This window comes from Vidua chalybeata, chromosome 16, assembly GCF_026979565.1.
Source record: "Vidua chalybeata isolate OUT-0048 chromosome 16, bVidCha1 merged haplotype, whole genome shotgun sequence".
Lineage (NCBI taxonomy): Eukaryota > Metazoa > Chordata > Aves > Passeriformes > Viduidae > Vidua > Vidua chalybeata.
In genome coordinates this window covers 898,534-926,465 of record NC_071545.1, presented here as the reverse complement: position 1 = coordinate 926,465, position 27,932 = coordinate 898,534, and the positions used below count along the sequence as shown (strand labels likewise).

At 52.8% G+C, this 27,932-nt stretch overlaps 1 protein-coding gene and 1 long non-coding RNA gene across 3 annotated transcripts in view; both read left to right on the top strand.

The window, feature by feature from the left end:
- Positions 1-27,932, top strand: part of LOC128796192 (ankyrin repeat and fibronectin type-III domain-containing protein 1-like) — a 192,708-nt gene that overhangs the window by 27,485 nt on the left and 137,291 nt on the right. The gene's annotated exons all lie outside the window — the stretch shown is intronic.
- LOC128796193 (uncharacterized) lies at positions 14,219-15,411 on the top strand. Of its 2 annotated transcripts, none has more exons than XR_008433745.1 (2): positions 14,219-14,330; positions 15,021-15,411. It is a non-coding gene; the product is annotated as an uncharacterized LOC128796193 (long non-coding RNA). The 2 variants fall into 2 exon arrangements; XR_008433746.1 differs by having other exon boundaries at positions 14,219-14,371.

The window sequence follows — 27,932 nt, the reverse complement described above, 5'->3', positions numbered from 1 at the left end:
GGTGCACCTGGGCAGTGTCACAGCTGGGTGTTGTGGGTCTGGGGGCTCACCCTCGCTGCTTGTGCCTGCATTGCTGAATGTAAGCCACCACTTCTGCCCCAGCTCTGGTCTCACAGCGAGTTGGGGGCAGCAGTGGGTGCGTCCGTGGGAGCTGCTCACGGTCCCAGCACTGCCAGTGAGCCTTTTCTGTGGGAACTGCTGCAGAACATCAGGGATGGAGATGAGCACAAGCAGGATGGGGCACCTGATGAGTGGCTGAAAGATGTTGGAGATGTTTAAGATGAGGCGGCCCTGCTGTGGGGTAAGGAATTGTCTGCTTTTTCTGTCTGCCTGGATCTGTGGCTCCAAGCTGTACCCAGGAGGGACAGGACGGCAGTGAGATGTTGGGGACCATTGTCTTTTGGGGATGTTTGTCCAGAATCTCTGTGAGACCTGTTCCCCACAGCCTCTGTGCTGCAGTAGAGATGGGCACAAAAGGTGTGGAAGCACTTGGGTTTTAAGCACCGTGTCCTGGTACCTGCAGAGAACTGGGTTCTGTGCTTCCTGTGGGGCAGCCCCCTGTCCCTCCCTGCTTGGTGCCGTGCCAGCACCTCTCTGTGCTGTCTGTGGTCAGTTTGATTTGGCCTTTGACTTACTCAGGTTTTGGGGACCTTTAGCTTTCCTTGGTGTACCCACAGAGCTGGCTGTCTGTCAAGGAACAGAGCAGATTTTTTGTAGAATGTGGGAATATGGATTTTTTTTCGTTGTTAAATAATTTCTGGCTCATTCCAATGTAAAAGTTGTTGCTGTAGACTCAGCCATGGGCTCTGACCTTGTGAGACCTGCTGAGAAAAGCAGACTCGTCCTACTTGGAAAGGGCTTCCAGAGGGCCCTTCAGCAGAAGCAGAAAGTGTGGAGGAAGGTGAACTGGCAGCGCTTGGCTGAGGCTTGGGCCAGTACAGGACCAGCATTCCTGACACAGCCCCAGAGCTGGGTTTGTAAGTTCAAAGAACAGATCCTGCCAAGCTGAGGAAATTATTTCCAAGAACAGTTCTGGGCTCCGTATCCTCCCAGGGCTGGGTCAGTTAGTTTCCATCTCTGTGCTGGAGGTGTTGCAGCTTCCTCTGGGCTGGTGTTGTGCCCTGGCCCTGCATGACACCGGCTCTGCCAGCCCTCGCTGGGGGAGGAATTGCTGTCAGGTGGGATCTGCTCTCCTCATGCATGGCACAGCAGTACAGGAGAGAGCACGATTTGCCATGTCAGTGCCTCATCTTTTAGGAAGATTCATTTTTCTGGGCTGTTGCACTTCCCCAGCCTGTAATGTTGATTTCTGACTTTGCTCTTTCCATGCTGACAGTCTGAACCACCTTTGCTGTGTGATGCAGCTGCTGGCTTGGTTTTAAATTTCCCCAAAAATGGAATTTTGGGAATTGCTGAGAGAGGGGAGAGGCTCTTGAGTCTTTGGGTGGGACTCTCCTATGACAGGTGGATGGTGACCGGGCAGACCTGCTGCCCACATGCATCCAGTGCTGTGAGGCCACCTCACATCCACATGATTAGGTACTGCCTGACAAGGGTTTTGTGCTGGTCATGGGCACCCGAGCTTGTCCAAGGGAGAATTTGCTATAATTTATGTGAAAACACTAGAATCTGGCTTCCCTGCTCCCCAGGCTGTGACATGCTAGATGCTGCCAGGGCTGCCAAAGCATTTTTCAGTGCAGAGGGGGCATCTGCAAATCCTGCCTGGCTCCGCTGTCCTGGAGCAGCCGCTCCTCCCGTGCCTGCCAGAGGCCAGCACACCTGCCCTCCTCCCAGAGCACTGGGGAGGGTGGCATTTCTCCAGCCATGTCGCTAGTGACATGTGTCTGTGGTCCCACTCTGCTGTGTGATGGATCTGCACGTACAGATTACTGGAATTTGCATAATTTGAATTTTAAATTAATTCTAATTTTTGTGATTGTCAGAACAAGTTTTCTTTCTAATAAGCCTTTCTTTTTAACTCCTCCAAGGCCTGTAGTGCTGTCAGCATTCCTGCCTTGGAGACAGGGGAGCAGCTGATTGCTTTTGACATCTGTCTCTCACTCGGATCCCCTGCCTTGTGCCAGTCACTCCAGCTGTGACAGAGACAACGACCGTGGCCAGGCTGGGACTGTGCTCTGAGGCCTTGGGCATGTTGTTTGGGGTCACTCGGTGATGGCCAAGGGACTGTTTTGGTTTTGGGCCCAGCTGGCTCCTGAGATGGGCTGCAGGAGTAGGGATGGGACCTTCTGCAGTGTCCCTTGCCGGGGGAGGAGAAGCAAGACATGGCTGAGTTACAGACTGTGCTGATCTCCTTGCCTTCACTGGAAAACTGGTCATTAAAGGCAGAATTAACCCTGTTAAACTCAGCATTAACCTTATGGTGTATTAAAAGAGGTCACCAGGGCTGAGTCACTCTTTGTGGTGGGATTGGGTGTGACTGGGACAGTCAGTGCAGAGTGCAGCAGGGCTCTGAGGGAATTGTCCTCTTCCCTTTTCCCCATGGGAATTTCAAGTTCTCTGTATCTAGGCCAGTCGTTCTGGCATTGCCCACTCATTTTGTGGTGTTATGGCACAGACCCTGCTGCCTCTGAAGAGGAAGAGCCAGCAGTGCCCGGGGTCTCACATGCTGACCCAGCTTGGTTTGAGGTCTCTACCCTGACCCCTCTGCTGCTCTGAAATTATGTGCTGCTCTCTGAGCATCACGGAGGAGTTGCCCAGTTTGTGCAGTGGAGGTGGAGGAGAGCAGCCCTTGGCATTGCCATGGCATCCCTGATGCTGCCCCAGCTGCCCTGGCACTTCTGCTCACTGTAGTTCCTGCAGGTTTCAAGTAGGTGACTCAAGGTTGTATTGCTTTCCTGCCTCTGCACTAATTAATTTTACTCTGTACTCTCATGCACTAATTTATTTTTTAATTATTATTATTTGTGTATGGTATTTTTCCAGGCAGTGATTTTGATATGAAATGTCTGTGCCCTGCAGGAAACACTTAGACTCTGTTTGTCTTGGGAGTTCTACAGATGAGTTGAGCAGAGGAAATCCCTGCATGACAAAGCGATGATGACAGAGAGGGGTGGATTGGGATAGCAGAGCCTGGGAAGGGAGGCAGTGAGGGGAGGAACTCACTGTGTGGCAGAGACCTGGTCACACCTGGTGCTCACTGGAGTCACTGACAACACCTGGGCTGGCACTAGCTGACAGGTACCTGTCCAGGTTTTCCTATTCCAATGAATAATGATCAACCCAGAAATGCCTTCTGTCCCTGGTTGTCACTGCAGTGATGTTGAGGAGTGCAGAAACTGCCTCACCCCAGAGCAGCACCAGTCCATGGGCTGTGATTATCCTGGTCTGGGTTTTGGGTGCCAGGTGAGCTGGAGACCACCTGGTAGGACCTTGGTGGAACCCAACTGTGCATTATCCTAATGGTTTGGTCTCATTCCTAAGTGTGCAGGGACCTCCCCAAGCCTGCTGGGTGCAGCCTGTTGTGTCCTGTGTGCAGCCAGTGCTAGAGGCTCTGGGGTGATGTTTATGGTGACAGGAAGGTCATGTCACCCTGCCATGATCCCTCTGGTCCAGTGAAATCCCACTCTCTCTGTGCTGGTGGTACCTCTCTCCTTGCTGTATTTTACTGGGTTCTGTTCTGACTGCTATGAACCGTGCACTCCCATACTTAATTTCAGAATGGATCAGCAAGCAGACAGAAGATTCCTGGCTGTGTCTGTAGTTCAGTGTGATAAAAAAAGAAATACGTATATAAAATTGAATCATAGAATGCTAAGGTAGTTTGGTTTGGAAGGAGCCCTAAAAACTATCTCATCCCAACCCCTGCCAAGAACAGGGACACCTTCCACTACCCCAGGTTGCTCCAAGCCCTGTCCAATCTGGACTTGGATACTACCAGGGGTGGGGCAGCCACAGCTGCTCTGGGTTGAAAAAATGACCATGTGAGAGGCAGGTCAGCTGTGCTTGGTGAGGAGGAGGAGCAGAGTGATGAGAGCCATCCTGGAGCTCCACACAGACTGCCTCAGCTCCCAGAGCAGAGTGGCAGTGACTGCCTGAGGGGGGTAATTGCAAAGGCAGGTGATGTTTGAGCTCTGTGCATCACTCCTGTGCCCAGCCCCTCCTCTACACATTGCTCACTTGCTGACTGTTGCTCACTGAGTGCTCAGCAGAAAAACCCGAACCTGATAAATAACGTGTTGCTGGAGCCAGAGAGCGACTCATTCCATGGAGAGCAGTCCCTGGGAGCCGGGAAGAGGCTCCCTGTGAATCACCCCACTTTGCAAATTAGTGTGGGAGTGAACAGGCACAGCAAAGCTCGAAACCCAAACGTACCCGGCTCATTTCTCTGGTGAACGTGGTTTTATTTACAACAGCAGCTTGTGACGTCCCAGCTGGTGCTTTGTGGTGCCAGTAGGAAAGCAGGGATGGCTTGGGAAGAGCACAGCATGCTCTGGGACTGCTCTCAGCATCCCACACAAAGGAAGATGTCTCCTGTGGGAGGAATTAGGAAGCAGAGGAGCAGTTTGTAGGGCAATGCAGCAGGCCATGCTGGTAGAGAGGAGGTTCTGGTGGGATTGGGGACAGTGTGAGACATCCCACTTTGTCAAAGCCAGACTGGGACCAGGCGGCTGTGACAATCAGAATGAGCTGGGGTGGGTGAGTCCTCTTCTGTTTGCTGTGAGAGAGGTGGGCCCAGTGCTGGGAAGGTTTAAGGCACAGGAATCTAAAATTGACACACAGAAAATGTGGGATCCTGAGCTTGAAACTGGGAGGGCTTTGTTGCTGAGGACCAGACTTTGGGTTTGATTTCAATGCTGTCATTGCAGGGTGGATACTAGTGAGACTGACATGTCATTTTCCAAGAAAATATGCAGGCTGGCTTTGGTCCTAACCTGGGCCTTTCTGTTGAGTTTTTATCTTCTTTTTGCCAGGGTCAGGATTAAATTGCGAGATGGTATTTCTTGTTGGGACTCAGATGTTTATTAGTTCTTATCTATGTTACAGTCTCATAAACCCTGAGTTCTATAGCACTTCACTGTAACAAACTAAAATCTCTCGTCTCTCAGAGAGAGAGCCCCATCTCTCTCTCTACAAGACCTTTTAAGGATAAACTGTCCAGTTAAGAAATGACACCTAAATTATTTTTCCTTTTAACCCAATAACCAACCACTCATGCCCACAATGTGGACTTTTTATCCAATTACACAAAACCACCCACACCCATGGAGAAGAAGGACTAGCCTCTGCCCTAAAACCTCCATCTTGCTTGCTATATTCTATAGCCTAAACTCTGAGTTTCCCACCATGTAATATTACGCTTTTCTATTCAAACTCCACACCCACAATCCCAGTGCTGTCATTCCATTTTGGAAGCTTCTCCATGGCCTCAGGTCAAATGCAGTGTTCTCTTGGGGGTCAGTGTCTGTCAGCACAGAAAGTCTCAAATTCTCAGCAGCCAGGGTTCCACCACCTTTCCAAATAACTTGTGAAAACTCCCACGACATAACCTCTAGATTCAAAATATAACAACCACAGTGAGAAACCATCACACTCTCCCTGCAAACCTGCAGTGTTTGCTCCCTCTGCTGGCTTCACTCTGGGGAGGAAAGCCTGAATCCACCTGCCAAGGGCTGCCAGTGCTGTGGAGCATGGGGTGTCCCACAGACTGGCAGAGAGACAAGCAGCAGCTTGAACAAGCCCCCAGTGCAACGTCCTGCACCCAGGTCGGGGCAATCCCAAACACAAGCACAGACAGGACTGGGAATGGATCAAGAGGAGACCTGAGTAGGGCTTAGAGATGTTGGTGGATGAGGGTTGGACCTGCCCAGGTCATATGCACCCAGAAGCCCCCAGCGCTGGGCTGAGCCCTGGTATGGGCAGCAGGAGGGGGGATTCTGCCCCTCTGCCCCCTCAGGTGAGACCCCACCTGCAGACCCCACCCCCAGCCCTGGGGTCCAACAGCAGCAGGACCTGGAGCTGCTGGGGAGAGCCCAGGGGAGCCCATGGAGATGCTCCAAGGGCTGGAGCCCCTCTGCTCTGGAGCCAGGCTGGGAGAGCTGGGGGTGCTCACCTGGAGAGGAGAAGGCTCCAGGGAGAGCTCAGAGCCCCTTGCAGGGTCTAAAGGGGCTCCAGGAGAGCTGGAGAGGGACTGGGGACGAGGGATGGAGGGACAGGACACAGGGAATGGCTTCCCATTGCCAGAGGGCAGGGTTAGATGGGATATTGGGAAGGAATTGTTCCCTGGCAGGGTGGGCAGGCCCTGGCACAGGGTGCCCAGAGCAGCTGTGGCTGCCCCTGGATCCCTGGCAGGTTGGGTGTCCAAGGCCAGGTTGGACAGGACTTGGAGCAACCTGGGATAGTGGAAGGTGTCCCTGGACATGGCAGGGGGTTGGGATGAGTTTTAATGGGCCTTTCAATCCAATCCATTCTATGACTCTGTGAAATTTCCAGTTTCTCCTGTGTTACCATTTATATTTCTGCACAAGGAACATCAAATGCTCAGCAAGCTGCAGGGGAGGTGGAGGAGAGCAGTCGTTTGCCAACTTCCAATTTTACTTTGCTTCTACCAGTGAGACTTACCAAAAATGTGCACTGTGTCCTTTGGTTTGTGAAGTTTGTGTGGAAAAAAAAAAATAACCACAGTGATTTAAAATAAGTGAGACACTATTTTGTGAGCTGGAGTATTCCTCCTCCGTGGCAGGACTGGAGCCTTACGTGAAACTCAAAAGATTTTTAGGGTTGGATCTCCATGCCTTTTGGCAGTGCAGGGTGGGCTGGGGATGCTTTGGGCTGCAGCCAGCAATGCTCCAGCTGTGTGGAAAATTAAATGCTTTTGGCTCCAACCTGCTGAGCATGAGGGCTTGTGCTGGCACGACCCAGACCAGTGTCTGGTTGGTGTGAGGGGAAGCTTCAGCTTCTCCACCTGCCTTTGGCTGGTTGTCCCCTCCCAACAGCTGTGATGGTGACAGTGGCCTGCCTGCCTGCCATGTCAGGTGACATGTCTGCTGCCCAGGCCCTTCCTGGCCTTGACATCCAGCAAGAGAGGTCCTGGCTGCTGGGGCTGTTCCTGTTAATCCCAAAGTGCACACTCTGGTGGGTTTTGTCGTCCTGATTTGCCCTTTTTCTAGGGTTTGCCAGTAAGAATGGCTTTGTGATGGCAGGTCCCTGGATCCAGCTGGGTCACTGCTTAGACTAGGTGTATTAAATCCCATCCTCTGCTGCCCATGGGCCTCTTAGTCCACCTGCAGTCCTTCCTTTCGTTTCCCTGGGAGATATGTTCCTCTGCTCTCCCTCTTGAGCCCTTTGCAGTTGTTTCCCAGATCTCAGAAAGGAAATCTGGCTGTTGCAATGTGTCCTCAGACCCACAGTCTGCAGCTCTTTGGGTCTCTTGCTGTGAGGGAGGCAGGTGCCCCAGGTTTGTGAGCAAATGGTGCCATTCCCATGTGCCTTTCCTGCACAATTGGAGCATGCCAGTGAAGAAAGTGCTTTGATAGCCTGAGGTTTAAATCCTTCTGAGCACTTTCCCTACAAACACATCCCTGCAGGAAGGTGCTTGTGCTTGAATAAGCCCTTTGGGACACAGCTGTGGCTTCACACAGACTCGGGTGGATTCAACTGCAGGACTGGGAGCTCCTGAGTGCAGTGGCTGCGTGGAGGTGGCACTGTGTGTGTGCCGGGTGCCCTCAGCTGCGGCTGCAGAGCCTCTCCAGGTGCAGCCTGCCTGGGATGTGCTGGGTAAATCACCGGCGGGCTGTAAGGCAGTTCTCCCATGAGGAGCCGGAGCTCCGAGCTGCCGGGCAGTGCTGCAGCATGGCTGCAGTAGCAGCTGAGCGCTGCAAGAGGTCTCTGCAGCACCGCGAAGCAGCCGCCCGCTGCTGCTGCTCCTCGGCCGCTCCAGCCTTGCTCTCGTCCCCTGCCTGCAGGGCTGTATCGTACCTGCCCCTGCTCTCGCTACAGAGCTCTGAGTTCTCAGCTTCTGCATCAGGGGATTTCCAGGCTGGTTTGAGTTGGGATGGACCTTAAAGCTCATCCCAATCCCACTGCCTGCCATGATAGGGACGCCTTCCATAGCCCAGGCTGCTCCAAGGCCTGTCCATCCCGGCCTTGGATCCTTCCAGGGGTCTAGGGTCAGCACAGCTTCTCTGAGCACCCTGTGCCAGGGCCTCCTCACCCTCCCAGGGAACAATTCCTTCCCAATATCCCATCTGTCCCTGCCCTCCAGCAGTGGGAAGCCATTCCCTGTGTCCTGTCACTCCAAGTCCCTGCCTAAAGCCCTTCTCCTGCCCTCTTGTACCTCACAATTTCCCCATTCCTTATGCCTGGCACTCTGTGGGGAACTCCCAAAGCTCCTCACAGCACTGGGGGGTCACCGTGTCAGCACCCAGTGGTCACCTCTGACTGCCCATCATTAGTGAGCACTGCCCATCATTAGTGAGCACTGCCAGGGCTCTGTGCTGTCCCTGCACATGGAGCCAAGGCTCAGCTCTTTGCTGCTGCCCGCTCTCCAGGGTGACCTGTGAGTGGTGGGACACGACACTGGTACTCCCGGGGCATGCTTGTCCTGCTGCAGGTCCCAGCACCTCATGCAGGGTTTGCTGCTTGCTGGTTATTGCTGATCTCAGCTGGGGCAGGAGGGACTGAGGGGGGATGTTGTTACAGACCAGAACTCGATGTGAACATAGCTTTTTGTGGCACACAGACACAGACCTGTCCCTCCTGCCCTGCAGCTCCCGTGGGGCTCACAGTGACAGAGCTGACGTTTAGTAGTTCCCTGGCAGTGGGATGTGGCAGGACAGTGCCACCCTGCTCCATGGGACACTGGCACGTACAGGGCAGACCTGACGGTCCCACTGGGGTTGCCATGTGTCTCCTTTCCTCCTTTGTTGCACAGTGCCCACCGTGGCACATGGGAACCCATGGGCACCGAGAGTTGGGGCACAGACTAGAGTTGGATTTCACTCCACTGCACGCTGCACTGGAATTCTAGTGGGGCACAGACTGGAGCTGGTTCAGCTTCTTGGGGAAGGTTGACAGTGGCAGGTTTGGTGGAGACTGGGGATGGAGAGAGCTCTGCCATCCCAGGGTCCCTGGCAGCCCCCACAGCTTTTCTCCCTCTCCAAGAGGAGCCTGACACTTCCCTGGAGCACAGCAGGTGGGGCTGGGGAAGGAGCTGGCATCGATCTCAAAAGGGACGTTGAGGTTGGAGATTAAGTGGAGCATTTCCTGTGGGAACAGGCTGGGGTCTGGGGTTGGGTGTCACCTCCCTTTGACTGCAGCAACAGCCTTGTTGCAGTTGGGGAGGATGGAAAAAGAAAGGCTTCTGAAACCCAAGAGCTGTTTTGCTATTTACTTTGGTTCTGGTTTTACTCCAAGAATAGAAACAAAGATGATGGATTTGCATCACCACGAGCAATTTGAGGAGGGAGGAGGAAGCGATGGGACCTCACTAGTGACAGGAATGTGCTGGCAGGAGGAGGGCCCCGGTGACAGGGAGGTGGTTTGACCTGGGGGCTCCTATTAGCATTTTGTTAATCTCACTTGTGTCTTATTTTTTAATGGTGAGTTGGTGAGGTTCAGCAGCTGAGCCCTATCTCTGTAAGGGAGCACTTGCAGAGGCATAGGGTGCCCAGGCTGCTGCACAGAGGAAGGTGCCTTTGGAGGTGCCCCACTTGTATAATTGGCACTTGTATAATATTCTTGATCTCCTGGAAAGAAGAGGAGATCAATCTCTCTCTGCATTGACTATTTACATGCCACATGTAAAGCTGGTTTTCCTCCTTCCTGCTGCTGCAGTCATATCTCCAGTCTGAGCCCAGCCCCCCCAGAAGACTGAGAACAGCCACAGTGGGGTCCTAGAGGGGTTTCTGTGAGACCCTCAGGCCCTCACCCTAGGGGAGGGAGGGCTGGGATGAGGAGGGATGGGATGGATGCTTTGCCTGTGGAGCTCTAGATGCTCATTTAAAGGCAAAGGGTATGTTTGTTGCTGGCCTGCTGAACCTCTCCTTGCTGAAGCCTCTGGGCAGCCCAGGAGGAGGGGACCTGGCTGGCACCAGGAGCAACTGGGAGGGGAGCAGGAAGGCTGAATGGTGTTTTGGTAGGAGAGAATTTCCCCATTTCTTTGGCTGTTACAGAGGTGGCTTTCCAGGGTAGAGAGGAGCTTTTCTGAGATGTCCAGCTATCAGCATGACAACATTCAAATTCCGGATGTCCCTGTTTCCTGACAGAAGAAATGTCCAGCCTTGTGATAAGTTTCAGCACTTCTGGACACTTTGAGGAAAGCAGGATGAAACAGCTGTCCTGGAATGACCCTACATGCTCCCAGTGCCCCTGTGGGGTGATGGGGTCTTGGAAAGACCCCAGTTTCAGCTTGGGGTGTTGGGGTCTTGACAATCTTGTCCAGGCCCCTGTTCCCCCCTGGGGAGAGAGGGAGGAAACTGATTGCTGGAGCAGATCAGGGATGGAGCTTCATGTCAGGAAGCTCCAAGGGACACTGATAGGTCCCTGCTGGACCTCTGGCTGGGCCCTGGTCCAGCCCCTACTGCCTCTGGCAGTAACTGGTGCACAGGGAGGAGGAGCCACACGCTGGGCTGTGGTACCTGGGCTGGGAGGGAGCTCGTGCCCACTCTGCTTGGGGTTTGTGCTGCTTCCCCTCTTGAGGGGGGGTGTCATTCTCTTTCAATAATTGGCCTCTGCATCTTTGTGGATGGGTTCCTCTTTCAGGCTTGAAAGTCAGCAGCGAACCCAGCCCACGGCTCTGCTGGTCATCCAGGTTTTGTCCAGATGACCATTCACTGTTCCATGTGGCCACCAGGTACCTCTGGTGCCATCTGCAGCATTGGCTCTGCAGCAATATGTTGTACAATGGGTGGTAGGGGGGAGCACTGGATGCCTCAAAAGTAAGGAAAGCAGAGTCCTAGTGCCTGGTGCTGGCCTGGGAGGAGATTTGTTCTGACTGCAGCCCTTTGCTTGCTGTGAAAAGGCACCAGGTTTTTTGCCCTGAGACTGAGCTTTGTGATGCTCCAAAAGGAACACAGACAACAGTTTCCTGGGAGCCCTTCTGTTGTTGATCCCATGGGAGGGATTTGGGCAGGAAGCAGGAGGTGTGCCTGGAGAGTTCCAGTGGGCTTCAGGTGAATCCAGCCTTTCCCTCACAGCTCTGGCTGGTCTGTGGTTCTCTGTGCTTTTAGCCAAGAGCCTCAGGGTGATGTTTTGTTCATCTCACTTCTAGAGAGTGCTGAAGAGGCTGCCCAGAGAATTTGTGGAGTCTCCCTCACGGGGTTATTCCAAACCCACCCGGACAGAATCCTGTGCCATGTGCTCTGGGATGACCCTGCTTGAGCAGGAAGGTGGGACCAGATGACCCCTCCAGTGGTCCTTCCAACCTGAACTATTCTGGAATTCTGTGACAATATTGGTGGTCTGATCCAGCTTTCCTAACTTTTCTGCATCGTGCCTGTGAGTAGGCACCTTCTCAGGAAGGTACAGTCCTTCTGCCATCCTTCATCTTCTTCCTGAGATTGCATTGCCACCAGAGAGCCTTTGGATGTAATCAACCATTGCCTGGTGTATCAGCAAAGCTGCTTTGGCATCTGGGAAGTCAAGTGGACAAGCTGCAGATCTTCAGCTTGAGTGTTGCCGTGGGTGAATTAATAACAGGAGCACCCCTGGACATGGCCTGCTCTGAGTCCTGCAGGACACCTGGAGATGGAGCAGCTGAACACGGCATGACCAGAGCTCTGTCAGCTGGGCACATTCTCCTCGAGGTGTCAAACCAACCAACCAACCAAACTGGGCTAAATTCCTGGCACATTCAGAATCAGAGTGTTTTCCTTACCTACCCTGGCATCCACAGATGGTGTCACTGAGCTCTGTGGTTGTGGTGCCTGAGCTCCTGCTGGGGGTTGTCTGTCCTCCCTCTGGGGTGGCTGTTTGTCCAGCCAGGGTCATGCTCCTGAGTGCCCTGTTCTTGCTCACAGTGCTGGCTGGGAGTGCTGAGCTGCACCACCTGTCTGTTGGAGCTGTATTTTCATGGGAACCCTGAGGAACTGTACTGTGGTGAAGTGGATCTGCCCCAGCACACGTGCCCAGGGTATGGATGGACCTGGTCACTCCTGGGGAGCTCCTTTCAGCTTTGCCAGGGTGAGCCTGCTCCCATCAGGCCTGCAGTGCTTGAGGCAGCAGCAGGCATGGCTTCCTCTGGGGTCAGGCTTTGTCCTGCGTTGTGGGAGCTGTCATGGGAGCATTCTGGGGCTCTGCTGGCAGGATGGGCAGTGCTTGGCATGCAGAGTCCTTCTGCTGCTTTTCCAGCCCAGCCACAGTTGGGTTTGGTTCACTCTCCTTGTTTTCTGTGTGTGGGTCTAACAAAAGCCCAGTTACTTCCCTTAGGAGAGCACTGGGGAAGCCATGAGAGCCACCAAGTGTGCTGCAAAATCTTTACTGAAGAAGTCAATGCCTGTGCTGAGGAAAGGCAGCTTTTTCATCCTGACAAGGAAATAGATGACAAAGTTACTTTCAGAGAGTGGTGGTGGAAAATATCCTGCGTTTGGAGACCTCTTTCAAACAGTGACAAGCCACCTTTGTTCTGTGCAGGTCTCCTTGGCCACAGAAAGGCATTTAGATCAGCAGCAAAGGCAAATCTTGGTCCAGGGATGTGAAGGTTTTACTTTGCAGGTTCTTTTTGCATAGGGTAGACCTTTATTTAGTCTTGGTTTTGTTTCACAGTTCCCATCACACACAGACTCGCACCCTCACACCCTTGAACCTTTCTCCAGGACTATCCCATGCCCCACAGGCATCACTCCCCCTTCCCAAAAAGTTATTGTTCCTAGCTCTGCTGGAATGTTAATTGGGGGAAGTGAATAACCAGGGCTCCCCTCTGCCTAACCTTCCCCAGCCCCCTCTTAACGAGCAAATTACATTTATTTAGGCATTGAAGGTCCTGTCTCTCCTCCCCTGCCAGGCTGAAGTGTCCATTGTGCAGCTCTGCCTTGGGATTTGCTGCCATTTGTTCAAGGAATGTTTTTTCAAAGAAAGGCAGTTTTAAGGAGGGTGGGGGGGTACAACAGCCCTTTCTCTTGCTGCAGGCACAGATGAGTTACAGTGGGCAGAGGTGGGCACAGGAATGGGTTTGTCATTGGTGCTGTTCCCAGGGTCACTCAGGCTTCGTGCCTGGGAGGGAATGTGAATGTTTCCCTATCTTTCCTTGTTGAGGCCGTGGAGGAGGCAGGGAATGTGAAATCCAGCCGTATCTGTAGTGGGAAGCAAATGGATCATGTGTTGGTGCTCAGGGTGTTGCTTCCTGCCAACTGTGGGGCCTGGGTCCCCATCCCACCTCCTGCCAGCCCATTCAGTGTGGCACTGCAGGGCTGGGACCGAGCCTGTGCCTGTGGGGAGAGGTTTTCACAGCGAGAATGCGGTTTGAGGACAGCCCTGAACAGTCACAAACCCATCCTGGGGGGCTGTGGGTTCATGTCCGTGTTTCTCAGTGGTGAATGCTCCATTGGGTGCAGCCCTGACAGCCCCAGGCTGTGGTTTGTGGCAGAGGTGACAGTTCCCACAGGTGTGCACAGCTGCCTGGGGAGCCCCAGCTGTGGGCTGGGCTGGGGGCCCCTTGCCAGAGCCCAGACACCCATGGTGTAAAGGCTGGAGGACAAGTTTGCCTGCAGGCTTTGAGGTGTGTTTATCCATTAAAGCATCAATATTTTTGTTTTCCTGGGCTTTGGATTCCCCAGGTGAACCACTGGAGGGGTTTTAGATCACAGAATGGTTTGGGTTGAAAAGGATCTTAAGTCTCAGCTCGTTCCACCCCTGCCATGGGCACAGACACCTTCCACCATCCCAGGCGGCTCCAAGTCCTGTCCAATCTGTCCTTGGACACTTCCAGGGGTCCAGGGGCAGCCACAGCTGCTCTGGGCACCCTGTGCCAGGGCCTGCCCACCCTCCCAGGGTGCAATTCCTTCCCAATATCCCATCTAATCCTGCCCTCTGGCAGTGCAAAGCTGTTCCCCTTGTGCTGTCCCTCCAGCCCTCACCCAAAGCCCTTCTCCAGCCTTACTGTAGATCCCTTGGAAGGGGCTCTAAGGTCTCCTTTTGGTGGTGACTGTAGGGACGTGGATGTCCTGTCCTTGGATCCCCAGCTCGTGCTGCTTACGTCACAATTGTCCCAGATGTCACAGCCCAGCTGGGCTTGGGCTCAGGACTTACCACATGTGGAGCAAGTGCTTTGCTTAGATGAAAGTGTGAAATTTTAGTTACGAATGGGATTGGCTGGTGTGGCATCTCTGGTGCTGTTTATTTTGACACTGACTTTGTCATGCAGGATGTTTGCACAGGTAATTCCAGTCCCACAGCAGGCTCCTGTGGTACCCTGCAGGTGAGGCGCTTGCTGGGAGGGTTATGGCACAGAGTGGGGTCCTGGCATTGCCATGAGGTGCTTCTGCCCCAAGGACCAAGGCTGATGAGCTGCAGAATCCTGGAGGCTCCAGAGTGGTGGTAGTGGAGGGGAGACGTTATTCCTGTCTGATTCTTTCCATTATAGGGAACTGGCCTGTTTTCTTAGGTACAGTGATTTTTATTGTGTCAGCATCCTGCATTTGGTGTTGTTTGGTGGCCCCAGGATCGATTTGGGAACCTGATGTAAAGTTTGGAGGGAGCTTTGTCTCGTGGTCCTGTGGTGGACGTGGAGGGGAGGCAAGGGGGTGTCAGGAGTGGGCTGGCCCTGGAGCTGGGCTGGAGAGAGGGAGAGCACCAGGAACATTGCTCTGGGGGTCTTGGAAAGCTCAAATTCCCCAGAGAGGTATCAAATATTGTGGGGGAGTCTGCAAAAGGGGATACAGAGAGTTTGCAAGTATGAGAGCTCAGGTGAACCCCCTGGATCACCTCTCTCCCTCCGTGTGCAAACCTGTTTGGCGATCATGGAATGATACAGATTGGGAAAAAACTCCAAGATCATTGAGTCTAACTGTTAATCCAGTACCACTGTGTTCACCACTAACCCATGTCCCCATGTGTTACATCCACAGATTTTTTAAATTCCCCCAGGGATGGTGACTCCTCCACTGCCCTGGACAGCCTGAGTCAGTGCCTGACCACTCTTTCCATGAAGAAATTATCCCCAGTAGCCAATCTAAACTTCCCCTGGCACAATTTGAGGCCATTTCCTCTCATCCTTGTTCCCTGGGAGCAGTGCCTGACCCTCACCTGGTTGCACCCTCCTGTCAGTGAAAAGCCAGAAGGTCCCTGTGCAAGAGAAGAGGATGGGGCCCTTCCCAACGTGGGGCAGCTGGGACCCTCCCTTCTGGAGCCTGATGGATGTAGATGCCCTGTTGGGATCCAAGTGCTACATTGCAGTGGGCAGCAAAATGGATTTGTTTCTCCCACTGCATGAGAATATGATCACCATGTAACTTTGAAGCTTGATGTGGAGCAGTTTGTTGTAACACAGGAAGGTGTTGCTGGGACTGACTGCTGGAGCCATGCCGTGGCACAGATTTTGGTCTCCCAGGCTGCCAGGACTGTCCATGAGTCTGTCCACCCTGCCGTCCCACCCACAGCCCCAGCACGGCCTGGCAGACCAAAGGAGAGGCTGGGTGTGCTCTGGGAGGCTCAAAAACCACTTATTTCCCTGACTGGTTTCGTTATTTTTATTTCTAAAGCTTGCACTTTGGAAGCACATCACCCTCACCCCATCACTCTAGACAGACCAAATGAATAATTCCACAGAGTGGTTGAAGTTAAAGCAGGTAATTCTGCAGAAATAGCACTGGGTTGGAAACTGAGAGCCAGTCCAGATCTCTGACACAATGTCCTGCAGGATCTCAGGCCCTTGGAAAGCAAATTCCTTGTGGTGTGTGCTGAGTTTTGGCAAGTGGGCCTGGGAGCTGGTGAGCACTGCACAGCTCCCAGCAGCAGGAGAGACGACGTTTGTGCTGGGCTGATGCTCAGCCCTGTCTTGTACTCAGTCCCTGCCCTTTTCAATGAATCATAGAATATCCTGAGTTGGAAAGGATCCACAAGGATCATTGAATCCAACTCCTGGCCTTGCCCAGACACCCCAACAATCCCTCCCTGGGCATCCCTGAGATCATTGTCCAAATGCTCCTGGAGCTCTGGCAGCCTTGGGGCTGTGCCCATTCCCTGGGGAGCCTGGGCAGTGCCCAGCACCCTCTGGGGGAAGAGCCTTTCCTGATATCCAGCCTAAACCTGCCCTGGCAGAGCTCCAGCCGTCCCCTGGTCCTGCCCCTGGTCAGAGAGAGCGGAGATTGAAGTTGCCCTTTTGCTGCCCCTCCTGAGGAAGCTGTAGACCTGATGAGATTCTTTCTGTGAAGCAACCCTCTGGAAGCTCGGGATAGCTCCTGCTTCCCAGCTCTCTTTCCCATGTGGCACACAGTGCTTTGCACTGATGGGTATCACTGCCTGCCCCGTGTCCAGTTGCTCACCAGCTTTGGAGCATATGAGCATGCATAAAACACCTGAGATGCAGCAGAAGCAGGTGTTGGATGCTTGGGAAGGCTCCTTAGCCTGCTTGGCAGCAGCAGCCCCTGCAGAACCCCTCTTTAGCAGGGCTGGTGTTTGATGTTGAGTGTAGCAGCAGCAGTGCCTGCCTGGGGACTTGCACCCCCTCCCTGGGCTGCACGCCCCTCTGGGAACCCCCACCCTGTGGTACCACCCCTGCGCTCTGCCCGGCCAAGGCTGCACAAAGTGAGCAGTTCCCATCTCCTGCAGGGATTAAACCCTGTTTTTTCCTTGCCAGCTCGAGTGCCTGTGCAGCTCCAGCCCCTCTCTGTCCCCAGCCTCTCCTTCCCTCCAGCCCTTGCCCCCCATCCTCGCTTCTCCCTCTCCTCTTCCCTTTGCTCCCCTCTTGCAGTTGCCGCTTCCTGCGCAGTGCTGGACCAGCTTTGTCAGTAGGGAGAGGTGCAGGCAGCATTCCCGTGTCTGGGATTCAATGGGAGGGGCACTGTGGTGGCAGGAGGAGGTGGCAGGTCCTGGCTTTACCCATCCCCTCCTTCTTTCAGTGCAAAGGAGGGAGAGCAGCAGCTGAACCAGACCAAATTCTGGGCCTTGTCTGTTGCATTTGGATACTCTTTGTTGTTCATGTGTTGCTGATTTGTATATTCATGATTAAACCTGCAGCTGTCCAGTGCTGGGAGGATTTGGGATGAATTAGAATGACAAGAGACATGGTCTTTACAAATAAAGTAATCATTTCTCCCTGCTCTTCACATTCATCCTCTTTCAAAGGGTCTCTGTGTGACGCAGATTTGCTGCACTTTGATGCTGGGACTGCTGGGAGATGTCTGGATCTTGCAGTGCTCTTTATTCCCGTGGCAGCCGTGGGTGCAGTGACGTGGGAGGAAGGGGCAGTGTGTTAAATGGTCTGATAGTTTCTAATGGTGTCAAATTCTGCCATTTAAATTGGAACTTTCATGCTAGAGAAGAACTGAAAGGGGAAGATGGGCGTGAAAATCGCTGCTGTGGGCCTCCGTTCCTGCTCAGCGTCCCTGTCGGGTGCTCGTTTGTGAAGCTCCCTCCCCATGGTCCTGCTTCCCCTCCCACTGGAGCTTAATCCTCTGCCATGGCATCCCTGTGTTGCCATGGAAATGGCCATCTGCCGGGCCAGGCGCTTCACCTCTGCCTGCTGGAGAGCAGGAGCCAGGGGTGACCCGGTGGGGAGGTGGCACGGTTCCTGCTGGACCTCGGGGTGGGACTGTGGTGCCTGGAGGTCAGCACGTGCCCTGCAGCACCAGGGGACTGGGAAGCAGGTGGCATCAGCAGTGTTCCTATCTGACATGTTGTTGTTATGGCTTTGACTTTTTGTTGGTGTCCGAAGTTTAACAGTCAGGAGAAGTAGTGGCCCATGCTGCTGGTGGCAGCGTGGGTGGTCGGTCACTCCCTGGCCCCTGTTTTCCCATGACCAAGTGGTTCTGCATCCTTCTATTCCCAGGAGTTGTACCCTACATCCATACTGCCAGTGCCTTAGGGCGAGGTTCTTCCAGTAATCACCCACAGCTCATGCTAAAGGTTCCTGAAATGACTGCAGCTTCTGGTCCTCACCCTCCTGGAGTCTGAGAATGTGAGCTATTTGCTCATAAAAACACCCCAGAGATGCCTGGGACCTCTCCACTGGGTGCCAGACAGGTTCCTGGTCCCTTCCCAGGGTGGTGCTAGAGGCAGTTGCTCCATTTTCCTGGCATGGCATGAAGGGTATGGGTAGTCTCAGTTCAGTCAGAGAGAAAGGAAAAGTTTCTATCAGGCTAGAGCCTGGGAGAGAGTTGGAAAAGAATGTAAAAAATTCACTATCTCTCTTGTTCACATTGTTATAGATATGTTCTGCCACTGTGCGTCATTCACTGCACACCAACGGTGTGAGATGTTTTTACTTTAAGACCAATGAAATTGGTCTGCACAATGTTCTCTATAAATACAGCAATGTATTTGAAATAAATCAGTGGTAAGAGTTTTCTTCTCACCTTTTGATCTTGGAGTTTTTCTGTTCCCTGTCCTGCCTCAACAGCGATGTGAAGGGTTTGTGTGGGAGTGGTGGCAGAGGACAGGCAGAGCTCGGGGTGAGCCCTGGCCCAAGGCCATGAGGGTGGTGTAGGAACCATATTCCCAGGGCTGTGGGACCTGCCTGGCTGGGGAAGCAGAGGAGTGCAGATGTGAATCAACGGTTTTGGTACTGAACGTTTTTCCCAAGCTCCGCTGAGGACTGTTGAAGCCCCAAGAATTCCAGCATGAGAGGAGGGCTCAGTGGGGGACTTGAGGTTTCTGTGGGTCCCTCTGTAGGGATGGCAGTGTCTGGTAGCTCTCGGGGTGATCTCTGACTCTCTTCTGCTGCACGGTGGTGGCAGGCGGCTCGTGGGCATATCTGCGGGAGGTTGGTGGTTGTGCCTGAAGGCCTGGGCAAGGGCAGCTCTACCATAGCTGGCACAGGCTGTTGTGGCACTGGTGGGTGACAGATACGTGGTACAGTGTTGTTTTAGGCACCAGGGCTGGGTGGAAGGAGATCCACTGGGTCATGGTGTTAGTGGTGTCCAAGGCTAGTTGGACAGGGCTTGGAGCACCCTGGGATAGTGGGAGGTGCCCCTGCCCATGGTAGGGGTGGAAAGGAAGAATTTTAAGGTCCCTTCCAACCCAAACCATCCTAGGATTCTAAAGCAAAAATGGATATGGCTGCATGGAAAAGCTGGAAGTTGTGTAGTAGGTAAGACAACATGGAAAGTACTTTTATTTCTGTGTTTTCTAATTGAAAGCCAAACATATTATAGTTTTACAGTCATCCATCTGATTTAAATGAAACCATAAAGCATCACAATTTCCCAATAAAAAGCTTTTGACAAAGTTGCTGCCAAGCTCCCAGAAACAGAAATTCTCTTTGAATGAAATGCTGGGTGCACATTTGGGAAGAGTGAGTTGAGTATGCCTCCAAGCTGTTTTTTTCCCCCTTTAAATAGCACATTTGGAAGATAAGGAAGTAGGAGAACTATTATTTGATAATAGGTCTGTTCCTGGAGGGAAGCACATGGAGCACGTGGGGTGTTTGCTGTGCCTGTGGTATAGAGTTGGAAGGATCTGTGGTGGGGAGGGCTGGGCAGGGCTGAGATCTTCATCCCCCTTTTTAGGCAGCACATATGTTGTTATTAGAGGCTGGCTTGGGAAGCCATAAACAGAAGAAAGTTTGCTTTGTTGCCAACCCAGATGAGATAAAATAGTTTTATAGAGATTTATGGGGATAATAAACTATGTAGGGAAGTTTATGACACATCTAGCTGTGATCAGTGAACCTTTAAAGGGTTTATTGGGCAGGGATGTTGTCTGCCACGGACAAGCCTTGTGTGGTGTTGGAATAGTTGGAATTGTGCTCTTGGTGTAAAATATTTTGATTTAAATAATGTATTTGCCTCTTCCCAGAGCCTCTCCATAAATGAGCCTGGCAGAAACTCTGTGCAGGGGGAGGACTGGTGGTCAGTCACCTCTAAATTTTCATCCAAACAAGAGATGAAGCTGAGAGAGATCAGCTGCATCACCGAGCACCTTGTGCAGTACAAGGTTGTGTCAGCTTCTAGTGCTTAAAACTGGGATAAACTGAATTTCTGTCCCTAAGCCATTCATTCAGGATTTCTGATTGCCTAGATGAGTATGTGTCCTTCTGCAAGTAACCAAATAATACCACAAAAAAAGGAAAAAAAACTACAGGAGTGGGAAACATGGAGACTGTTGGAGTGCAGGACAGCACTGCTGTGGGAGGATGCTGAACTGAGCATCTCCTGCTATGCCAAGGGAGCTCAGATGTGAGAACAATCTGGGATTCTCCATGTAGGAACCTGGACCTGTGTTGCACAAGAGATCTTAGAGTGAAACCACTGACTGGCAAATCTGAGATGACAAATGTGCATGGCTGTGGGAGAAATCCCAACTCCCCTTTTACTTTGAGCAGAGTACCACCCAGATACTACAGCTTTGCACAGACTTGGTCTACTAAATGGTCTCTGAAATCTTGAAGTAAAGGCAACCTCTGTTGGGTTTTAGCAGGTTGTGGGTAGAAGAAGCTGCTTTACAGTTAAGTGACTAGAGAAGGTGAGAGGTGGCTTTGGTATGGGTCTGTGTCCTGAGGTTGTACCAGCTCACTCCTTGCTGCCCACCAGCAAGGTCCCAGTGGGACCCCCTGGCTCTGCAGCAGCCTGGCCACATTAGCTCGTGCCTTCCTCATCCATGTTCCATATCCAGCAAGCATTAAGTGTCATTAATTGCTTTGATTCTTGCCCACAGCTGGGAGATTTTATGGAGAATTGTGTTCCTTTCCATCTCTTGCTGTCAGTCTGTGTGGAGCAGAAGGGGATTGGGAAGGGAAGAGGCTGCCATGGGGGTGACAGGGCTTCCCCTGTCATTGAGCTGAGCACCTGAGCAGTTACCCCAGTGCAGAGGAGTGGGTAAGTCAGGGGGACGGAGTCAGTCTCCAGTTGTGTTCCCAAATGCAGGCATGTGGCCTTCAGATCTCCCCACAGTGTTTCACCTCACTTTTCCTTATGCTTGGTGCCTTAGGAAACCTTTTTCTTCCTCTTTTGTGTTTTTCAAGCAAGTGGCCCTGATGTCCCCAAACTGGGGCAGTGATTTTAGATCACACTGTCATTTCTGCAGGGGGGTGTTGCACAGATGGGCCTGTCCCTCTTGCACCCACAGCTCCCCCAGGGCACAGGCCTCCACAGCCTGGTCAGTGCTGCCTTCCTATCAGCTGGAGCTTCCCTGCCCTCGCTCTGCGCTCCTGGTGGTGCTGATCTGCAGCTCTGCAGAATTTGTGGTGCCTGCTCCAGGCAGGATGCGTATTCCTGCTGTTCAAGGAGAATAAGGTGTCTTTAGTTTTCCAAGCACAAAATCGATTTACATGGGAAGATTTCCCCTGTAGCTTTGGGAGGTAAGCTCCACTCATGATCTGCAGACTGCCTGGAGGTGGAAGCAGACTTTGCCTGTGGGGGTTTGACAGTGCAGGGATGGAGCCACATCCTCTGAGCCTGGCAGGGCTGAGGCAGGATGAGCTCCACAGAAATGGTCCACTGTGCAGCTGGGACCTGAGCACTGGCCAAGGGAGACAGAATTATAGAATGGTTTGGGTTGGAAGGGACCTTAAAGCCTGTCTCATCCCAACCCCTGCCATGTCTAGGGACACCTTCCACTAGCCCAGGTCACTCCAAGCCCCGTCCAACCTGGCCTTGGACACTTCCAGGGATCCAGGGGCAGCCACAGCTTCTCTGGGCACCCTGTGCCAGGGCCTCCCCACCCTCTCAGGGAACAATTCCTTCCCAATATCCCATCCAGCCCTGCCCTCTGGCAGTGGGAAGCCATTCCCCCCTGATCCTGTCACTGTCTACTGGCATGGAAAGTCTCTCTCATTCCTTTTTATAGCCCCCCTTTATGCCCTGCAAGGGGCTCTGAGCTCTCCCTGGAGCCTTCTCCTCTCCAGGTGAGCACCCTGAGCTCTCCCAGCCTGGCTCCAGAGCAGAGGGGCTCCAGCCCTTAGGGCAGCTCCGTGGGCTCCTCTGGATCCACTCTAACAGGTCCCACACATGGATGCTTGAAGGATCTGGCTGGAAAGGCTCTGGGACTAGAAAGCCTGATTCTCACTCTGAACTCTGCTTTCTTTTCTTTTTTTAATGAACTTGCCCTTTCTCTCACAGTACACAAGGATTGTATGAAATGCCTCCTGTGTGGTGGTCCCTGCAGAGGTTCCGTGCGTGCCCCGTGAGGAAGCGTGGTGGTGGTGGTGGTGGTGGTGGTTTGCTTCGCTCATGTTGTCACGTCTTCCTTCAGTTATGGGATAAACATTAACACCACAACCACCCACTAACTAGGCACTGCCTGCCATGGCTTATCATCCCAGCCTAGGCTCTTGGAAAAACTTTACAACACCCTTAAGTTTAAAACAAACACACGTGAAACCCAGTCCCTCTGGGTCTATTAGGGCTGACCAGCAAATGTGTGTTTCATTACCCAAAATATGCTGGTAGACCTAGCAGAGTGAGTGAGCCAAGGGGAAGTAGACCTGCAAAACACTTTGGATAAAATACAAAAAGTGTTTTTCATTTTTTCACCCCCCCCTTTCTCTTCTTGCTTTCTCCTGCCGTGAATTCCTGGGTAAAGACTTGCATTTCTGAGGGAAGCCCAGGCGCCAAGCTGGGAGACAGATTGCACAGCCCAGGCCCAGGAATGGCAGGAGTGAACCAGTGGGCGGTCAGAGAACACACTGTGTTTTATTTTTATTTATTTTTTCTTCTTAATGGTGTCAGTGCTTGGCTCCAGGTGCCTGGGTGGGAGAGTTCCTTGGTGTTGTCTCTCCATGTGGCTCAGAGTCCCGTCAGGGTCCTGTGGTGGGAGCAGAGCTTTGCTGGACTGGCATCCTGGGGGAAGGGGAACAGGGTGTTCCTGCTCTGGCTGGGGTACTTGGCACAGCAGGGACCTGCATGGCTGGGGACCACGGAGCTTGGCTCTGCCCGAGTCTGGCTCATCCACTACCAAGTATTCTGTTTTCACCTCTGTAAATGGGAGGGGACCGTTTTAAACTAAGAGAGGAGAGATTTAGATGAGATACTCAGAAGAAATTCTTGGTTGTGAGGGTGGGGAGGCCCTGACACAGGGTGCTCAGAGAAGCTGTGGCACCCCTGGATCCCTGGAAGTTTTCCAGGCCAGGTTAGATGGGGCTTGGAGCAGCCTGGAACAGTGGAAGGTGTCTCTGGACATGGCAGAGGGTTGGGGTGAGATGAGTTTTGGGGTCTTTTCCAACCCAAACCATTCTAGGATTCACATGTGATTAGCAGGTGTGGCTCCAAGGTTAGCCCCATCCATGCAGAGTATCTGGGATGAGAACTGGTAACACCCAGCCCTCCATTTGTCCAGCCTGGTGCAAATTACAGCCATCAGGGCTCCTCTTTCATCCCTTCTTGGTGGGCTTGGCAGCAAAAGCGCCTGCCTTTTCCAGTGGGATTTTGAAGGCGTTCATTACTGTGCAGTGTTGATGATATCTCCTGGTGCTTGGAAGGATTTTGTCATCTGAGCTGTGCTGCACAAGGATCCTGTGTTGGCCTGATGTACAGGGGAGGCCGAGGCCCAGCCCATTTCCATGGGCTTTGAAGAGGCACACAGCAAAAAGTGTCTAAAGAGTTATCTGCTTTTTTTGGGGAAATATTTTGCCTTTGGATGACTAGCTCGTTGTTCATGTGGAGCAATGGTTTTTTATTTAGTAACGTCCACATATCCCACTGCTCTCCCTCCAAGAAAAACACAGTGAGCCGTGTCACCAGTTCCACCAGAACGGTCTCATGGAGCGGGGCTGGCTGGTGGCTCCACGCAGGGAGTGTTATTGCATGTGAGGAGGTGAGTCACAGCGGGCCTTTGGGCAGCAGCAGCAGCTCAGGGCATTTTCTCTGGCTGCTTTGGGACAGTTTAACAGAGACATGTCAACTCTGCCTCACTTTTCAGATGGAAAAATAGGTGGGGAACGCATAGTTGATCAAATTAAAGAAAATTCCTCCATTCCAAGTAATATAAAGAATGGTAGTGGCCACACTTGAGAGCTCTACCATCAGTTCTTCATTCTGGTGGTACTGGGAAAGGTGGAATTTGGTCACAATTCGGGAAAACTTGCAGAAAAGAGCAGCAATGGGAGAGCACGTAGGGATGGCTTCAGGAGAGGCAAAGCAAAAATCACCCCCCAGGTTTGCAAATGTCATGGAGAGGTGCAAAGAGCTGAGTATCCCAGTCCCTTCCCATCCTGTGCCAATGGGAATCAGGTTGGATGGGGCTTGGAGCAGCATGGTCTATGGAAGGTGTTGTCCTTACCCATGGCAGGGGTTTGGAATAAGATCAGTTTTAAGGTCGCTTTCAGTCCAAACCAGTCTGGGGTTTGTGATTTTTGGCTTTGCCCTTTGCTCTGGGGGTAAAGGAGACGCTGAGCAGCACCAAGGCAGAACAGCCTGTCCCTGTGGTGAGACTCAGCTCAGGCCTTTGTCTTCCTTCACAGAGGATGAATCTCTGGAGAGAGAGATTGGCCTGTCAGAGCTCTGAGCCCCTGGGGATGAGCAGCCGGAGCAGGATGGGCCGGGATCTGTGCCAGCATCCCTGGGATGGGCTGTGGGAGAAGACCACCCTCTGGATGTCATCTTGCAGTCCTGCATGGCTGCTGTGAATGGTCCAACCCAAGTACTGGGAGCTGTGCAGGAATCTTCAGTGCTGTGTGTTCAGCTGTGTGAGCAGGATGTGTTTCATTGGCTCTGGATGGCCCCTCTGCTGCTCAGGAGCTGCCTGCTGTGGGGTTGCTGTGGTGGCTGAGCAGTGGGACACTGATTTTTTGCTGGGCTGCAAAGGGTCCCTGATTCAGCACTGACTGCATTTGTTAAAGTGAACTAATTTAATTCAGGATGCAGAATTCCTGACAAACTGCTTTTCAGTATTCGCCTGCAGTGTGCCATAAGGTGGTGATCTGCACACCTTAGCAGGTTTCTTTATTACAAATTAATTAATTTGATTCACAATTCACCTTTCAGTATATACATCAGTCTAAACCCTGCTCACTTCCCAGTGCACCAATGTGTGACCTGGTGCAGATGTCAGGGCTGACCCAGCTGTTGAGCTTGGGTAGCCCTATGTGCTTCTAGTGGTGGGTCATGCTGTCCCTGAGCTGCCCCAGGGGCTTTGCTGGTGGCAGCAGGAGGTGCTGTGCTCTTCCTTCTGCTTTTAGAATTTTAGGATTTCTAGTGCAGGAATGTTAAGGAGCAGAATTTGTGGTTATTTTTTTCCTGTCTGTGGAGTAGCTGTGCCAAAGTGCATTGGGTGGAAGTGGGAGGAAGAATGAAGACTGGGTTAACTTCCCTGAGTTGATGTAGATGGAGAGCAGAGCCCAGGGATGGAGGATGTGCTTTGCCTTCACTGAAGTGGAACAGAGGAGCTTTCTAGTGGTACTGGGGAAGGAGAACAATGTGAGGGCCTGTGGGGCTCAGTGGGGTCCTCAGCAGCAGCTGTCGGTGCTGGGGCTGCAGCCTCAGCTCTGGGACCAGCCTTGGTGGGGAAGTGTTTCCCAGTGGCTTGTGCTGCAGGGGGGAGAGGTTCTGGAAGCCCCGGGTGGCTGATGGAAGCCCTTGCCTTGGCTTTGGAGTTGTTCTATGCCTGTTTCTTCCCTTGCTGTCTTCACTCCACTCGTGCTGAGACCAACCTTCTCCACACTGGCAGAGCCCCCTGATCATGTTCCCAATGTCCAGTTTTCCTGTGGCCTTTTACCCTTTCCTACACTGGTAGAAAGGGAAGAGTTTAATCCCCAACCCAGTCTGTGCAACAGGTGGTCCTTCTTTCTTCTTGTTCTCTCTTTTCACATCCTTCAGACCTCCAAGGAGCACCTCCCCTCTTGCCAGCCCCTTCCAGAGCTGGGCTGATCACTGTGCTGGGAGGAAGACGCCGGTATTTGGGACACAAACCCAGGATGCTTCGGGTTGGAAGGGACCTTAAAGCCCGCCCTGTTCCACACCCTGCCATGGGCAGGGACACCTTCCACTAGAGAGATTGCTCCAAAACCTTACACTGACAAAGCTTCCCCAGCTGGAAGAGCATCACTGCAAAGGGTTGGGCTTGCTGAGGGCAAAAGACCCTGCTCTGTGTGACCCAGAGGGCTCAGCAGCACAGCTGTGGGGCTCGTGTGCCTCCTGGGCTCATGGGTTGCCATCCTGCCCCTGTCCATGTAAGCATGTCAGGGACTTGCAAGGGATTTTTGGAAGCACAGATCTTGATGGCTTCAGTACATGCTTCTTGGAGAAGCAAACAGGCTACTCTCTCACCAAACTTTAGGTTTTTTCTCTAAGAAACGAAGTGCCCAACTCTAGAGCCTTCCCAAATATCCTGTTGGGATCCTGTGTTTCCTCTTACAAAAGTAGAAGGGATGTAGTTTTTCCATGGGCAGAACCACAAAATCTGTCCCTGCACAAGGTCGTGTCTGGGACATCTCTTCCTGGGTCTCACTTCCCCAGCGCTGCTGCTTTTTGTGTTTTAACCTGGCTGCATCTCCTGCCATCATCTGCTTCTCCCTGCTCTGTGTGGAGAAAATGGACCTGTAGGTGCAACCACAACAAGGAAAGGTAGAGTTGCTGTGGTCTGACCTGGTTTTTGGGGTTTTCCCAAAGCGAGTAATCCTGCATGATGGGTAGTGAGTGCCCTGTTACAGTTGCACAAGCTAGGGCAGGATAAAGAAGGGATTTCTTCAGGGTTTTTTTCAAGGGATAGCTGTGGCAAATACCAGCCTGGAGCCTCTGTCCCCACTCTGAGCTGCCCAGATGTTGTCATTCCTTGTAGGGGACCATGAGCTCAGTATCTTGCCCAAGACCACATGCACAGAGAGTCCAGACTCAAAGTCTCCAGGTGCTCCAGATCCAAGTTTACTCAGCAGCCCGTGCTGCCTGGGGGTGTTCCCTGTGTGAGCCCAGAGTGGGTTTAGTTAAACATCCTCCTGTAGGAGCTGTGTATGTGGCTGCTCCTGTGAGCAGGAGTGTCTGAGCGGGGTGGCTGTGTCTCCAGGGGTGTGTTACCTGCAGAAATAGTTTCCTATAAATAAATAAACAAACAGAGAAAGGGGTTGCTGCTGCGGGATGTCCCTGCACAGAGGCTCTGGTGTGTCTGCAAACCCTTGTGTGTAAATAACCTCAGACAAAAACAGGGCAAAGTGGCCTGTCTGGGGAGGGGTCTGTGAAGGGAGGATGTGATGGTGGAGCATGTAGATTCCTCCAGAGCCCACAGCAGGTACTGAGCCTTCCTCCTCTCCCTGAGGTGGATGGAGAGTTTATCCATGATGGGGGTGGGCTCCAGTGGTGGCCCTGCCTCTGGTGACACCATGGCTCAGACAGAGCCAAAAAGGGAGAAGAGATTTCTGGTGTCCTGCTTTGCTGGTAAGGAGCTGGTTGTTTGGGAGCTGCTCCTGCTCCCACTGCCCCTCGCAAGGGATGTGGCCGTGACTCTGAGCAGATTCAGGTCAGGGTGAGCCCGAGGCCACCAGGGCACAGGGGCAGCTCTGCTCCTGACTGTGATCATGGGATCACGAGAGACAAAGCTCACAGTGCCCAAAGGGAAGCACAGCTGGACTTGAAGAGATCATGGAATCATGGAGTGATTTGGTTACGAAAGGACCTTAAAGACCATCTCGTTCCACCCCTGCCATGGGCAGGGACACCTTCCCCTACCCCAGGCTGCTCCAAGCCCCATCCAGTCTGGCCTTGGACACAGCCAGCAATCCAAGGGCAGCCACAGCTGCTCTGGGCACCCTGTGCCAGGGCCTCCCCACCCTGCCAGGGAACAATTCCTTCCCAATATCCCATCCATCCCTGCCCTCTGGCAGTGGGAAACCATTCCCTGTGTCCTGTCCCTCCATCCCTTGTCCCCAGTCCCTCTCCAGCTCTCCTGGAGCCCCT